The 14837-nt window shown below is 36.4% G+C and overlaps 1 long non-coding RNA gene across 2 annotated transcripts; it reads right to left on the minus strand.

Annotated features, from left to right (window-relative positions):
* Window positions 1–402: 402 nt before the first annotated feature.
* LOC122822414 lies at window positions 403–1795 on the minus strand. Of its 2 annotated transcripts, none has more exons than XR_006369142.1 (3): window positions 1734–1795; window positions 1220–1382; window positions 403–462 (listed from the first exon to the last, which is right to left on the minus strand). It is a non-coding gene; the product is annotated as an uncharacterized LOC122822414 (long non-coding RNA). The 2 variants fall into 2 exon arrangements; XR_006369141.1 differs by lacking the exon at window positions 403–462 and adding an exon at window positions 845–1032.
* Window positions 1796–14837: the final 13042 nt, after the last annotated feature.

Genomic DNA, 14837 nt, shown 5'->3' on the forward strand with positions numbered 1-14837 from the left:
CTTTGGAAATCTGAAATGTAAAGAACACTCATTGAATGAGTTTGTTCCCAATGTAGAAAACAGTCCTCCTTATTCAGGGACCTTACATTTTGAGTATTACACAGGACCTGCGTGTATAGGCATTTCTACATGTCACTTTCATTCTTTCAAAACTATGTCCTCCTTATTCTGGCACCTTACATGATGAGTATTACACAGGACCTCTGTGTATGGGCGTTTCTACATGTAACTTTCATTCTTTTGTACTTGTAATTTCAAACCTCTGTCCTCCCTTTTAATGCAGCTTTACATATCAAGTACTAGACAATACCTGTGTGTTTGAACAGTACTTAATATCATTTCAATGACTTAGTTTTAGATAATATGTTGGTCGTTGGACACCAAAATTACCTGTGGAGGGTTGGTTGAACAGGATCCGCATGTTTCCACATCACCAGCCTGACACAATTCATCTTTGGAAATCTGAAATGAAGAGATGTATACTGAATGAGTCCATAGAAAAATAAAATCCACCTATTTAATGAACCTGTCCAGCTGATTGTTAAACAGACATTTTATGTATTGACACTGCAAAATATGTCTCCTGCTATAAAATGTTCATTAATATAAGGTCAAAATATACTAATTTACATATGACAGTTTCTAGCATTTTGGATAGCGCTGAACAAGTTGAAATGGTGGTCTGGTTAAGTCTTTCTCCAAAATCTGGTTTTTAGGCACTCTGCTAATCACTTCTTGTTTTCAACTATAATGAAACTCTGTACTACAACTTGACATTTCCTTCAAAAATATTTTCAATGCTAGTAGAATGACTTGTGATAGTATTTTCACACTTACTCCCTTCTTCTCCATAGCCAGTCAGAATCACTACAATTATAAGTCATTTCTTCCCCTGGACCAATATCTTTGAGTGCAAACAAACAGAGATGACGTCTTCCATCCACCCTTGTAACTTTCATTTTGTTGTTTGTGTTCATCTCTTCATCATTTACCAGCCTCCCCAATGATCCATGTTCTCTGGCAGCATCAACACTAAAATATTAAGTATGCTATAAGAATAATTATACCATGCAACGGAAATGATTTTGCATATTTGGTGTTTGCATGTCAGAAGAATATTCCTCCTCCAACTAAAACTACTTTTACTGATGAAGCTGAAAATGTTTACATCACTTTGATTAAATATAAAATAAAAAACAACATTAAAACAGTCACATACCAAAGCTGTTGTCCATTGAACTTGAAATCAAACATAAAAGCCTGGAGTGCATCATGGTAAATTTTCAATCGGTTTTCTTGTTCCTTCCTACTTATGACTTCCCCTCTGCACTCAATAAGGAAATCTCCTTTTTGAAAGCACTGGCAGCTGAACACACCCCGACCTGCAGGTAAACATAATGAGTAAGGTTGAATAAACTTTAAACAATGCATATCTTTCAAATAGTAGCAAATGAGATTATTAAAATTTTTTCAAAATCAGTTAATTGATCTAATTTGAGGTCTTTCTGTGTTACTTGAACATTTGTTTGTCAGCTGAGTGGTGCTTCTAAATGTCACTCATTCTTTTATACTTGGAATTTCAAAACACAGTCCTCCTTTATACATATATATATATGATCTATGCTAGTGTGCAGTATAAAAATAGTTTAAAAGTCAAAAAGCAAGACAAAAGTAAACAAAAACAATCCTTTAATAAACTCTGGAATCCTGTACGTAAAAAAGTCACAACTCACCTTTAAATGAATTGATGTATTTTACATCAAATCCCTCTTTATCTTCACCCAAGGAGAATAATAGCTGGCATCATGTTTGGGATTTCTTTTTGCTCTCTGAGACCTTGTTGCTGACATCTCCTGCAAAGATCAGAGTAATTTGTTGTTGAGTAACAACATGATGCTTTAAATCAGGAGTGTCAAACTCCAGGCATCGAGGGGCAGTGTACTGCAACTTTTAGATGTTCCTCTGGTCCAAAACACCTGAATTATATGACTGAATTAGCTTCTAAGGGCAGTCAAGTTGATGACCTGCTGATGACCACCTCATTTGATCCAGCCATGTGGCATCACAGACACATCTAAAAGTTATTGTATACAAGCCCTCAAGACCTTGAGTTTGACACCTCTGCTGTACACAATATGATTTGATTTTATTGTATGCGAAAACCTGTACTGAAGTACACAGTATTACATAATTGACTTTCTATTGACAGGTTCTCAAAACCTTCAAATATTAAAACATTATCTTAATAGTAATGATTATTACAAAGGATAATTTGTGCCTGTGAAAGAATATCACTCACTGATGCACAGAAAATGTCCAAATACAGTTTTGTCTAATTCTGGAGTGAGCCACCTTCCCTTTAAACTCTGGTACACTGACTAAGATGGTTGGTGATAACTAGCTAAACTGAAGCAAATCAGATGCTTTGGTGCATCCAAACATCAAGTAACCTACAACATTCTTCAGAATTACAAATCAATATGTACTTAAATGTCTTAAGAGATTCTGTATGAGTCTTACCTCTTCTTCCACGCAAAAGAAGTTCAATTAATACTAATGGCTTGCACCTGGCCTTGATGGACTGTACCATGTTGATAGAGTAGGAGGGTACAACAAAAGGAGAAATCCATTTTGTTTCTGAAGCACACAAGGTCAGATTTTTTCAGAAACAAGAAAACAAATTTATTTGAGTTATATTTTGTAACTTTCATTCAATATTTCAAAGTTAAATAGTTTATCATACATCTTTCTTTAATTAGGAAACAACAGTAAGATGGTATCTCTCACCCGCAATGTTTAATCTTTTATCAGGAAGGTCACTTCTTTTAATCATTTCTGTTCAATCAATTATTTAAGTTTACTTCTATAGCACATTTCAACACATATATATACATATATATATATATATATATATATATATATATATATATATATATAAAGTGTTCAAAACACTTTAAATCATAAAAACAAAACTGTTGTCTAATGGCAGACAACACCAGCAGAAAAAGGTTGTCTTATGTACCTGCCTACAGACAAATTAGACTACCTAGACAATCTGCATGTATGCAGAGTAGTGACATTGAGATAATGACAAAATATCAATCTAAAGTTTTGTGCTAACAGTAACATAAGTAATCATAATATTTTTGGCACTTTAAATATTTTTAAATAAATGCTTTTTATATTTATATTTGTAATTCTGTATTACTCCATGAGTGGTTATCCCTTCTTTCAAATTCAAAAATACTTTATTGATCCTAAAAAGGAAATTAAATTTAAAAAAGCTTGGGTCCTCTACCACAGGCCTTGGAGTGTGAGTGGTCTTCACAGTATATTAACAGTTCCCAAAGGTGTGCTTCTCTGTATCAAGAGGTCTGATGATGTATTGTTTGAGCCACTCTTCCAGTTTAGGGTCATTACCCCAAGGGTTTCAGTGACCACAGGCACTACTGTTGCCCACACCTTCCATCTTTTTAACCTTTTGCATGGCATGCATTATTAATTCATCTTTAATATTGGGGCTGATTGGGCCCTAATGATTCCAAAAACAAAGAGTTATCTTTTACATGATATGTGGACATAATTCTTCTCAGAAAAATATTTATTCCTTTTAAATCACCATGTTTAGCACCATGGTAAATCTCTACAGTTGCCAACTTTTGTAAACTTACACCACAACAATAAACACTGAACATCTTGGGTCTAGCCTGTAATATGTAATAATCTTCCACTACCACTAAGTCATAAAATAATGACCTAACATATGGACACCCAATCCCATGTAGAGCTAAATTTATTATTGTGGGCTAGACAGCCCAAAATAAGTCATCCACTTATGTGGATTGGCCTCTATTGCTACGGTACTAGGCACCTGCTTGTGTGCCACCATAAATACCACCTCTGTGCTGTGTTTCAGTCTAAGCCTTTTTGTCCATTGGTAGTATTGTTTGCTCGCTATTGTAAAACACCCTGTTGTTATGATTATGCATCATAACAAAATAGCAAAGTATAAAAATATTTACAAAAATCAGTCCAAATACACAGTATCAAAACAAGAAGGAACTTTTGTCCAAACAAAAGCTATATTTCCCCAGAAAGGCAGGAATGAAAGTTTAAAAGTTAAATTCTCAATGAAAGAACAGGGCTACTCCAATGTGCTACAACCTTGAGAGGCACAATTTTCCATTCATCATCAGTAGCATTTGAATTCTTATATCAGTGGACTGAGTTTCCTCCCTTTTCCATCTTATCATTCCAGCATGGTATTTGATAACTGTCAATGCATAGCTGTTGATTGCTGGACCTTGTTTCTCTCATTGGACTTGCCTTACTTATTGTAGGTACAGTAGTTTGCAAAAGTATCCATAGCCCTTGAACTTTTCCATATTTTCTGACATTACAACCGCAAACATATTTTTACAGAATTTTATGGGAAAGACAAACACAAAGTGGCATATAGTTGTGGAGTAGAAACAAAACTATACATGATTCAAAACATTTTCTGCAAATAAAAGCTGAAAAGTGCAGTGTACAAAATCTTCAGCCTCCTTTCCCTAAGTGCGACCAATTGCCTTCAGAAGTTGCCTGATGACTGCTAATGACTAAATAGTCCACCTGTGTGTAATCTAATCTCAGTATAAGTTCAACTCCTCTAAGACTGCCTCAAAGGTTAGTTAAGAGAATATTGGGAAGCAAACAGCATCACAAAGTCCAAGGGACACACCAGACAACTCAGGGACAAAGTTGTGGAGAAGCTTAAAGCAGGCTTAGGTTATAAACAGGTTCCACGAATCATCTGGAAATGGAAAGAGAATGGCACAGCTGTGAACCTACCAAGACAAGGCCATCCACCTAAACATAAAAAAGTCCCATTTGCAATTTGCCAGAAGCCATGTTGGGATACAGCAAAAACAATAAGACGAGACCAAAATTGAACTTTTTGGCAAAATTGCAAAGCATTACTTGTGGTGGAGAATGGACACTGCACATCACTCTGAACACACCTTCCCCACTGACAAACATTTCTTTTCTTCATTCTTGATTGTAAGATGGATTGAGCCAAATACAGGTCAATCTTGGAAGAAAACCTGCCGGAGTCTGCAAACGACTTGAGGCTGGGGCGGAGGTTCACTTTCCAGCAAGACAATGACCCTAAACATTAAGCCAGATCTACAATGGAATGGTTTAAAAAACATTCATGTTAGAGTGGCAAGGTCAAAGTCTAGACATAAATTCAACAGAGAATCTTTGGCAAGATCTGAAAACTGCTGTCAAGTCAAGTTTATTTGTATAGCACATTTCAGCTGGAAGGCAGTTGAAATTGCTTTACATCAAAGAAACACAGAACTAAGAAGTCATACAAGTAACATATACTGTGTTCCAAATTATTATGTAATTGATATCTTCTCAGATTTTATTAAATGGTCAATGGAAATGATGGTCAGTATGATTGTCAAGTCAAGAACTACTACAGTATAAATAAAATTTTACTGAACAAAGCTCCCAAGGAGAACAGTATTTTTTCAAAAAGAAACTCAAAATGCACTGTTCCAAATTAATATGCACAGCAGATTTTCTAAACATTTTATGGATTATAAAGAACTGCAAACAGTTCTCTGAACTAATCAATATTTGAATGTGCAGCATCACAAGTACTAAAATCAAAACCTAATTCAATCAAAAACCTCTTAATAGACTGAGTTACGTGTTCACATAGGACCCCTTCTTTGATATCACCATCACAATTCTTGCATTCATTGAACTTGTGAGCTTGTGGATAGTTTCTGCTTGAATTTCATTGCAGGATGTCAGAATACCTTCCCAGAGTTGCTGTTTTGATATCAACTGCATCCCACCCTTAGATCTTCTGTTTGAGGAAACTCCAAAGGTTCTCAGTAGGGTTGAGGTCAGAGATCAGAGGAGGATGGTGACCTCACCATGAGTTTTTCCCCTTTCATGCCTATACACAGTGGCCTTGCAGCATAAGATGATGCATTGTCATGCATGGAGATGATTTTGGTATGGAAGGTATGGCTCTTCTTTCTGAACCATGAAAGAAAGTGATCAGTCAGAAAGTCCATATACTTTGCTGAGGTCATTTTCAAGCCTTCAGGGACTCTGAAGGGGCTGACCAGCTCTCTCCACATGATTTCAGCCTCCACTACCTCCTTGTTGATGTCACAGCTGTTTTGGAATTTGGTGGCCATCCATCATCAATCTACTACTGCGAACATCTGGACTATCCAGGGTTGCACATCAGTCATCAGTGAACTAATCTGTTTGAAAATCAATCTTCATGTACAGTTGGGCCCACTGACTGGTTCTGCTTGTGAGCTCTGGTTAGGAGCTGCCAAATAGTAGGTTCATGCACTGCAAGCCTCTGGAGGACCCTTCACCTTGTGGTTCCAGCTTCAAGTAACTGCTTGCTGCTATGTAAGGGCATTTTAACAGCTGCTCTCTTAATTTGATGAATTTGTCTAATAGAAACCTTCCTCATTCTGCCTTTATCTATACAAACCCATCTTTGTTCTAAATCAGCCACAAATCTCTTCACAGTACAATAATGCTTCAGTTTCAGTTAAAATATTTGATGTTTTCATATCTTGTCATATAGCACTACACTATCTGATGATTTTGGTCAGCAAAGAGATCCTTTCTCTTTCCCATATTGCTTGAAAGCTGTGGCCTGCTTAATAATGTGGAACATCCTTCTTAAGTAGATTTCCTTTAATTAAGCTCACCAGACAAACTAATCCGAAATTAATTATAGTGATTAAAAGAGCCCTGACACACAATACCATCTATAAATTTAATAGCACAACAAAAATGTAATCTTTATAACAGTTAAATCCAATTTGCATAATAATTTAGAACATGGTGTGCATTCACCTTAAGAAAGAAAAACAAAGAAATTAAATTCAAAGTAAAATCAAAATTAAAATCATATACATCAAATATAATGATACATGTACCTTTGATTAAGATTCAGAAACAATTGTAAATAGTTGTGTTTTTGCCTTGATTTAAAGGAATTCATTGTTTCAGCTGTTTTCAAGCTTTATTCAAGATTTGTGGTGCATTGAAGCTAAATTCTGCTTCAAAATGCTTGGTTCTGGTTCTATGGATGCAGAGCAAGCCAGAATCAACAAAATGTTAGCAGTGGAGTGTATAAATAGTTTGGTGAAAAATGGCTCTCTTATGGTTTATATTTCTTTTAATCCATGCACTTATGTCACACATTTATTAGTCATAATATTTTAAATAAACAATATTTGACCAAAATATATATTCATTTCTGTATCTTATAGCACAGAATAATCATATTGCCAACTCATCCCCAGTGTAAATTGCAAGACGTGAATTAGAAGGACACTGTAATAATTAGCAGGACCTTCCGGTAAACAACCAATCAGATTAAGACCTTGTGTGAATATTCATGAGGTCCTGCTATTACACAAACCTGCCATAGGGGGCACTGTGGTGATACACAGATTATACACAAAATCAGGTTTATGTGTATTAAGCGGACATCTCGTTTTTTTTGCATTTTTGGGGTTAATAGACCAATAGAAACCTTTCTACGTTTTTAGATTTTTCTCTGTTTTAGCAGGACACCGCTCCTGTCCTGCTAATTCAAAATGTCCTTCTAGTGTGGTGTGTATTCTGACGAAATGTCCTGCTAAATCACATATACCAACGCACACACACACACACACACACACACACACGCATGCACACCAACACCAAAGCAGCACAGCTGGTCTGTATTCAGGCAACAAAAATTGCCAGATGGAATGAAACAGAGAAAAGGACACAAATATTAACAGCAATACATGTTTGTGCTAAATTTTAAATATCAGTACTTCACATTTAAATCATTTAAAATGTGTCACAACCCAGTGTATTACGTGAGTGGTGAGCTGGATGTGCTTTTACATGGTGGAGAATCTTTGTGGTGTTGTTTGGCTATAAAAACAATCACAATAAGAAACTTGTATGAAGTGAATTTTGTTGTTTTAGTACCTGGAACAGCACTTTCAAATGCAGCAGTTTCAAGTGAGAATGTTAAAAAAAAAAAACTAAATGAAATAAAACAAATAAATAGGCAGGACATGCTGCATAAATGCTGCTAGCGGACATGAACAAAGAAAAATCGAAGTGCTTTGCTTTTAAGAATTTCACAGTAACAGTCCTTGGTCATGCAGTTTACCTTGAATGTACAAGGTCAGAGGTTTCCTCCTAAATTGTTCTAATAGTAATATGTTTCTAGTCCTTGTTGGAATTTATCCAACCAGGCATTAGTGTATTCTTTAAATGTGGGTCTATGGCTGTGAAGCAGAACACAGTTACTTTCTCCAAGAAGTTTTTGAAAGAGTTTTATTTTCTCAGTTTGTGACATGGCATCTCAGGACACCTCATGTAAATGTGACAATGTGGGATGAGAAGTAAATTTGTAAGAGTAGAAATGTTTTGGCTAACGTTTTGCCCTTGCGTTATTAACTGGAGAGGACTTAATAAATCTTCAAGTCCTCTTAACAACATCTCACATCAAAACAGAGAGTAAATATGCTAGTTGTTTTTAAAAGGATTTTCTTTATATATTTAGACTTTTCAGTTTTTTGTTAGTCTTTTTAACAAGTTTTTTTTTTTTTTTCATTTTTAGTTATGTTAATTTATTTCTAAGCCCTGCACGAATGGGCAAATGTATTCTGTTTCTGCTTTTCATACAAACCTGAACAGCACAAGTGTATGTACTTCTGTACTTCCAGTGTTTTTCAATTCTGTCCAGTCCTTATTTTCATTTTATTTAGTGCTCCTTTCTCCTTGTGCCAAATTTAGCTCCTCTCCTGCTCTGTTCTGTTGCACTCTTGAGTTTCACATTATCTGGCAGCACCTAATGCTTGTGTTGGTTGGCAAAATAAAGTGAGTGAAACATGAAATTAGGGGTTAATTTAGTATTTTAATATCACATAGATACACATAATTGCATTTTCTTTTCATTGACAAAATAAAATCAATGAATCTTTTCTTGGTGTCCTTAGATCCTACATGAAACTGTATGACGCTTCTATAAAAGACGTAATTGGCCCATTTTTTATCGGGCGAAGGCTTTCATTCTGTACTTTTCTGTCCTCACAAGGTCTCTGCTGACACCTGAGAAGAGAAGAACGGAGAAAAGATTAAAAAGAGAAGAAAATAGTATGCAAGGACTCATGAAGCAGAAAAAAAAAATCTAAAGGAATGTTACTGGGATAAGATGGAAGCACAGAGGTCACAGTAACTTAGGGAATGTGATAGGATCACAAAAGTGCTTCTCGTGGGGATTCTTTCCCCCTTATCTTTTTTGCTTTGACTATAAATAGCACACCTGCTGGTTGTAAAGTATAAACTTGGAAATGGATGCCTATGCTATCTCTTTTCTACCTCTCAGATGAATAGATAAATGCTGATGATAAGAAAACACAGTTAATCATATGGAAATATCTCCTGCTCCACTTTTCTGTCTATGATTTGGAAGTAGCCTATAATGGAATACAGGCCAAGAAAAGCAACTTTGTGGTATTGGTAGAAATACAAAAACCAAAAAAAAACAAAACAAAAAAACAATCTTAAAGCAAATGAAACATATCGATGAATCTTGTTGACTCGATGAGATTGCACATTAAATGTGACTATTATTGCAAGCTTTCCAGATGTCAAGTTTTTTGCTATTCCGTTGCAGCAGGGGGAGACTGTCTCTTTAATGAGATGTCACACCACCAGTCTAGTTTTTATACACGTCATGTGCTGATGCACACACAAACACACACATTCCTTTAGGTTTCATTTAGCACAGTTCAGTAACATAAACACATTTACGCTGCAGACACACAACAAATATCACTGTCTTCCTCCAGTGTGAGTAACAACCAGAGAGAGGAGGAACACCAGAGAGAGGAAGAGAGAGAGAGAGAATCTGGTAGGAGTGGCTTGAAAAGAATGGAAAAGGGGGCAGAGATAAAGGGATGCTTGGGACAAAATGTTCTAATCTCAAGCTTAAATCGCAAAGAGTTGCTCACGGTTTCCACATTGTTTCTTTTTTGAGGAGACAAAGAGTGTTGTCCCGGTGTGACCCAGCTGGATGGCAGCAGAGCTCAGCTGCTGTCAGAGAATGAAAACAAGGAGTGTCAGTCCTCATGTGACTGATTACATGAGAAGGGAAAGAAAATCTCTGTGTAGCATGGAAAAACACCCAGAGCTTTAAATTACACTTCAACTTGCTGCGTGAAGTGAATTGTATGATTTAATCAAACCAAGAACAAAAGACGGTGAAAGATGGCCATTGCACATCAAGTGTTTGACAAATTCACTAAGCCTTTAGAAAGTAATGTTACAAGTAATTTATGCGATTTAGTATCTACCGATAATTACTGCAGTTTTGTCATCAGTAAATGATTACCTAAAGGTACCTTGCGATAGTATTCATACTCTTGGAACCTTTTCAAAAGTCATTTCAGGAATAATTAGTTAAATATATATTTATGATTTGATCTAAACCAGTTCAATGCAACTGTCTGATGGAGGCTTAGCCTCTTAGTATAAGCCTCCAGTACAGTCTCTGGTCTTTTGCAGCTTTTTACAGATTTTCTGTCCCGGTTTGGCCTATTTAAAGCTTAAACCAGACTGAATAATGCTGCCGCCACCATGCTTCACCATAAAGATGGTGTGTTCAAGGTGCTAGCCTTCTGTCATGCAAAACGTTCTGCATGTGTATCCCGAATACACATCACATGTTTAGTGATATTGATTTTGAAAACGTTTTGCTGTATCAGATTCTTCCCAATAAATCATTAAGAAAAAAACCACATGTAATATTCAAAGCCTGTAATAATTAGTTTTATTTGTCAAGACAGTAAACAGACCTCACTGTGGATGACCAAGACTTCTGTACACATTTCTCTTTTTGCTTTTCAGACTCTTGTCTGTGAGGCTTAAGGGGAAACTGTGGATGAACGTCTCTTTGAGGGTTATTAAGCTCTGCAGACACTGGGGGGAGTGCCAGGCTGCTGTCTTTTAATGAGTTCAAGTCCGACATCCAGACTTGAAAGAGCTATAACTGCAAATTCAAGGCTGATTTTGCAGTTAAGCAATTTGTATCGGAAAAAAAAAAATTCATAAAAATAAAATGGTGTTTGCCTGACTAGTAAGATCATTGATCAAAGAAGACATTTATAAACCATTATTCTCACTATTTTTTTTTATTGATACTGATTCTAGAATTTTGTTTTTATAAGAACTGAGGTGTTCAGTTCAACACGTTGTTTAAACAAACAGGTTCTTATTGCTGAAATCTCATAATCAGGCTTTTGTGAAGGGAACTCACATCATAGTAAGTGCTTGTTTACACATCAAACATGGAAAAACAACCTCCATTTGACAGCAAATGTGCAGATTTCTGTTTTTGGTCAGTGCCAACACAAAACAAAAGCACCAACTTTATGCTGGTGCAATTTTGAGTAAATTCTTGGAATCTCTCTTCATAACAAACCCAAAGCTTGATGACTGAGCTGTCAGTCATCTAACCAGCTCTTTGCCAATAAGGGCTCACACCTATTCAAGGTGTCCCCATGCAGGATGAATGATGTGAAGCAAAAGTGTTTTGATTAAGGTGCAAAAATCACACAGCTTCCAGTGACTTCAGTTTTAAACTTGGGATTAACCTCAGATACTCCATGAGTCCTGATAATATGATGTTGTTGGTAGTTATTGGAGAACAGAGACCAGCACACCGAGCAGGAAATCAGGTGATCTGCTTCAGGGAAAGTCTGTTGACTGTGATAATATCAGCAGTAGTATAGTAAATGTGGTAAGTGTGGGGCTGCTATTCTGTAAGCCTCCGGACCTGAAACCAAGTACAGTGGATGTGTCGAGATTTGACTGTCTCCTATATTATTTGACAGTTTCATAAGAGTGATAATGAGGAATAGGATAAATGTATGTCATTTTTTATTTATTTTCAGCAATCAAAACACACAAAAAGAATGTTTTTATTGCATAATAGTTGAGATTATGCAGCAATAGAGGAAAGCTACACCATAGGGAGTTGGCACATGGCCTGCTCTGTTACACAAGAGAGAATACATGTCAACATATTAATTGCCTCACCTTTGTCTTGAAAAACATTCTGTTGTGTTTTTATTAAAGCATGCTTCCACTCCAGCCGTCTTACACCTGTGCTTGATCACTACCCTTCTCAGCAGCTTGTAACTACTGTGGTGCCCTCGCATAATTAATTGGTCACTTATACCCTGGCTCAACATTGGTTGCCACTCAGGCTTGTAAAATGCAGATGTCAAATATTTTCCTCAGAAAGTCATGGCAATCCAGTAAAGACCGCATTATGAACACGCAGTTTATCATCAGATCATGTCTTCGGTTTGATGTTGCACAGTTGTGCAAAGTTATCTGTAATGAATATTTTAACCACTCCGAGTCTGACCTTATTTCCAGAGCCCTTACGTAAGTGTTCACCACTTGAGATGGAAGGAAAGCGCCTGGGCTTGTCAGAGACAGAGTGCAAGATAGAAGTTGCTGCTGAACTATTTTTGGATTGCAGTCAGGTTTCTTTCCCCCAGGGTTTGTGCCTCAGTACCATGAGAGAGAGAGAATATTAATCAATGCTTTTATTGTTTGTTATGGAACCACTCCCCCACCCCCCACTGTTTGATTGGCAGGGACACTATCAACCTGTCTCCCTCTGCTGTATTACAATGCGAGCTGAAAAAACATTTTCCAGAGAAAGAGAGCAGAGGACTTGTTTGAACTTAAACGCTGCTGTATGGTAGGGTAAACTGGAACACATTCTTGAAGTGGCACTCCTCTTTTAACCAGGGATTAATAATCAACAGGTAAACAGAGGGATAAATTACATTCTCCACAGCTGTCCACAGACACACGTGTGTTTTCGTTAGCGTATCTGAGTCTGTGATGAGGCAAACGCGTTTAATCCGACTGCAGGCAAAATCCTCACGTGCAGCTCCCATCTAATCAAGGCCTCTGTGTTTGTGTGTGAGTGAACTGTATTAATGGGTTTGTCAGATCCCACGATCTCGTGCTTAATGCTGAGCAGCTTAGGCGGAAAGTCTGTGTGGGTATCACATGACACTTGACCTCTGACCTGTGCCGTGTCCTGCTTTAATTAGGATAAAGGCATAGCTGAGAGAAAAAAGGGACAGAGTAAGTTGTGACAAACAGAATGAGGTTGCATTGGCAGCTGAGGCTCATCTGTCAAGATCTAATTAAACGGCAGTTTAAAGTACATTTGTTGATTCTTTTCCACAATCAACAACAAATAAGTAAAGCTCTACTATCAATATTTTAGCCCTCTTTTCTTGGATTGCAGTCTCTACTTTGGAGTTTTCACATATTTCAATAGGATTTCAACAGAAGCCATTTAAGAAAAAAAACATCACTCTACACTAATCTTGAATGCTTTTCGGTGTATGTTTCAGCTTACCAACCTTTTGGTGACCCATGACCCACAAATGAGCCTCAACTTTCATGAGTCCAAATGCTTCCCTCCAGAAAGCCTTGATGGTCTTCAGACAAAGAATTTGGAAAACTCCCTTTCACTCTTTTTGCGGAAAGTCGACTCTGTAATTTGAATGCTCATAAAAATGAGCATTGAAAAGTTTTGACTTGCCATTGCAATCCCTTTTCTTTAAAGTCTTTTTCTACATAATTTTGCAAATGAATATTTAGCAGTCACATCATATACAGTAGAAACCAGATATTCATAGATGGTGAATAAAAAAAACATAAGCATTTTTTCTCATTGTCTGAAGTTAAATCAGACTAAACGTCTCTTGTTTTAGCTCAGTTATAATTACCAAATCTATTTCTATTTGCTAAATGCCAGAAAACTGAGCAATAATTCTTCAAATTCATAAATTTACAAGCATTTGGTCAGTATTAGGGATAATTGTATTTTGAACTGTATGACCTGGGTCAAACTTTTTTGGTTTTGGGTTTGAGCACACCTGTGGACGTATTTTAAATTCCAAACCTAGAACACACTGCTCTCTTGTCATGAGAAATCAGCCAAGAAGGCAAGAAGTGAACAGTAAAGCTGTTCAAGTCTGGTTCATCCTTGAGAACAATATCCAGATCCTTGAAGGTGCCGGATTCATCTGTTCAAACGATATGCAAATATAGACATGATGAGAATGTCCAATTATCAAAGCAAATGTATAAATAATGTAGCTGAGAACAGCCATAGCATAACATTGCTGCTATGTTTATTTATCATTTCAAGTGATGTGTTTTCCCAACAACTCGACTGTTTTTCATGCGTTATGTGAAAAAATGAATGGTTCTTGTGTTACGCCAGGTTTCATCATGCACTATAAATATCACAGAGCACTGACTACAAAAAGGATGTTACTTTCAGCTCAAATCAGCTGTCATCATGACTTTTCTTCTTTATATACAGAAAACACCCAATTAGTTTCCTTGTCATTTTGGAAAAAAATCTAGCTACCATGAGAAAGTTAATTTTGCAAAACCGCTTAGTGTATAAATTGTATATATATTTGAAGAAAAACAAAGCTTTTTATCTCAAAATAAAGACATAATTTAACACAAAAATGAAAAGAAAAAAACCCCCTAAACTTTAGTACATTAGGTCATGGAATAATAATGATATGTACAAAATAGTTCCGTAAATAATTACAAAGCACTTTGTAATGTTAAAGTTTGAAACAAATTGCACAAAACCTTGATGTGTGCAGGTGCAAGACAATTTAATTTTGTCCTTTGTGGGCCATGAACCATTCTCTCACATGGTGTAATTTGGATCT

Source organism: Gambusia affinis, linkage group LG19, assembly GCF_019740435.1.
Source record: "Gambusia affinis linkage group LG19, SWU_Gaff_1.0, whole genome shotgun sequence".
Taxonomy (NCBI): Eukaryota; Metazoa; Chordata; class Actinopteri; order Cyprinodontiformes; family Poeciliidae; genus Gambusia; species Gambusia affinis.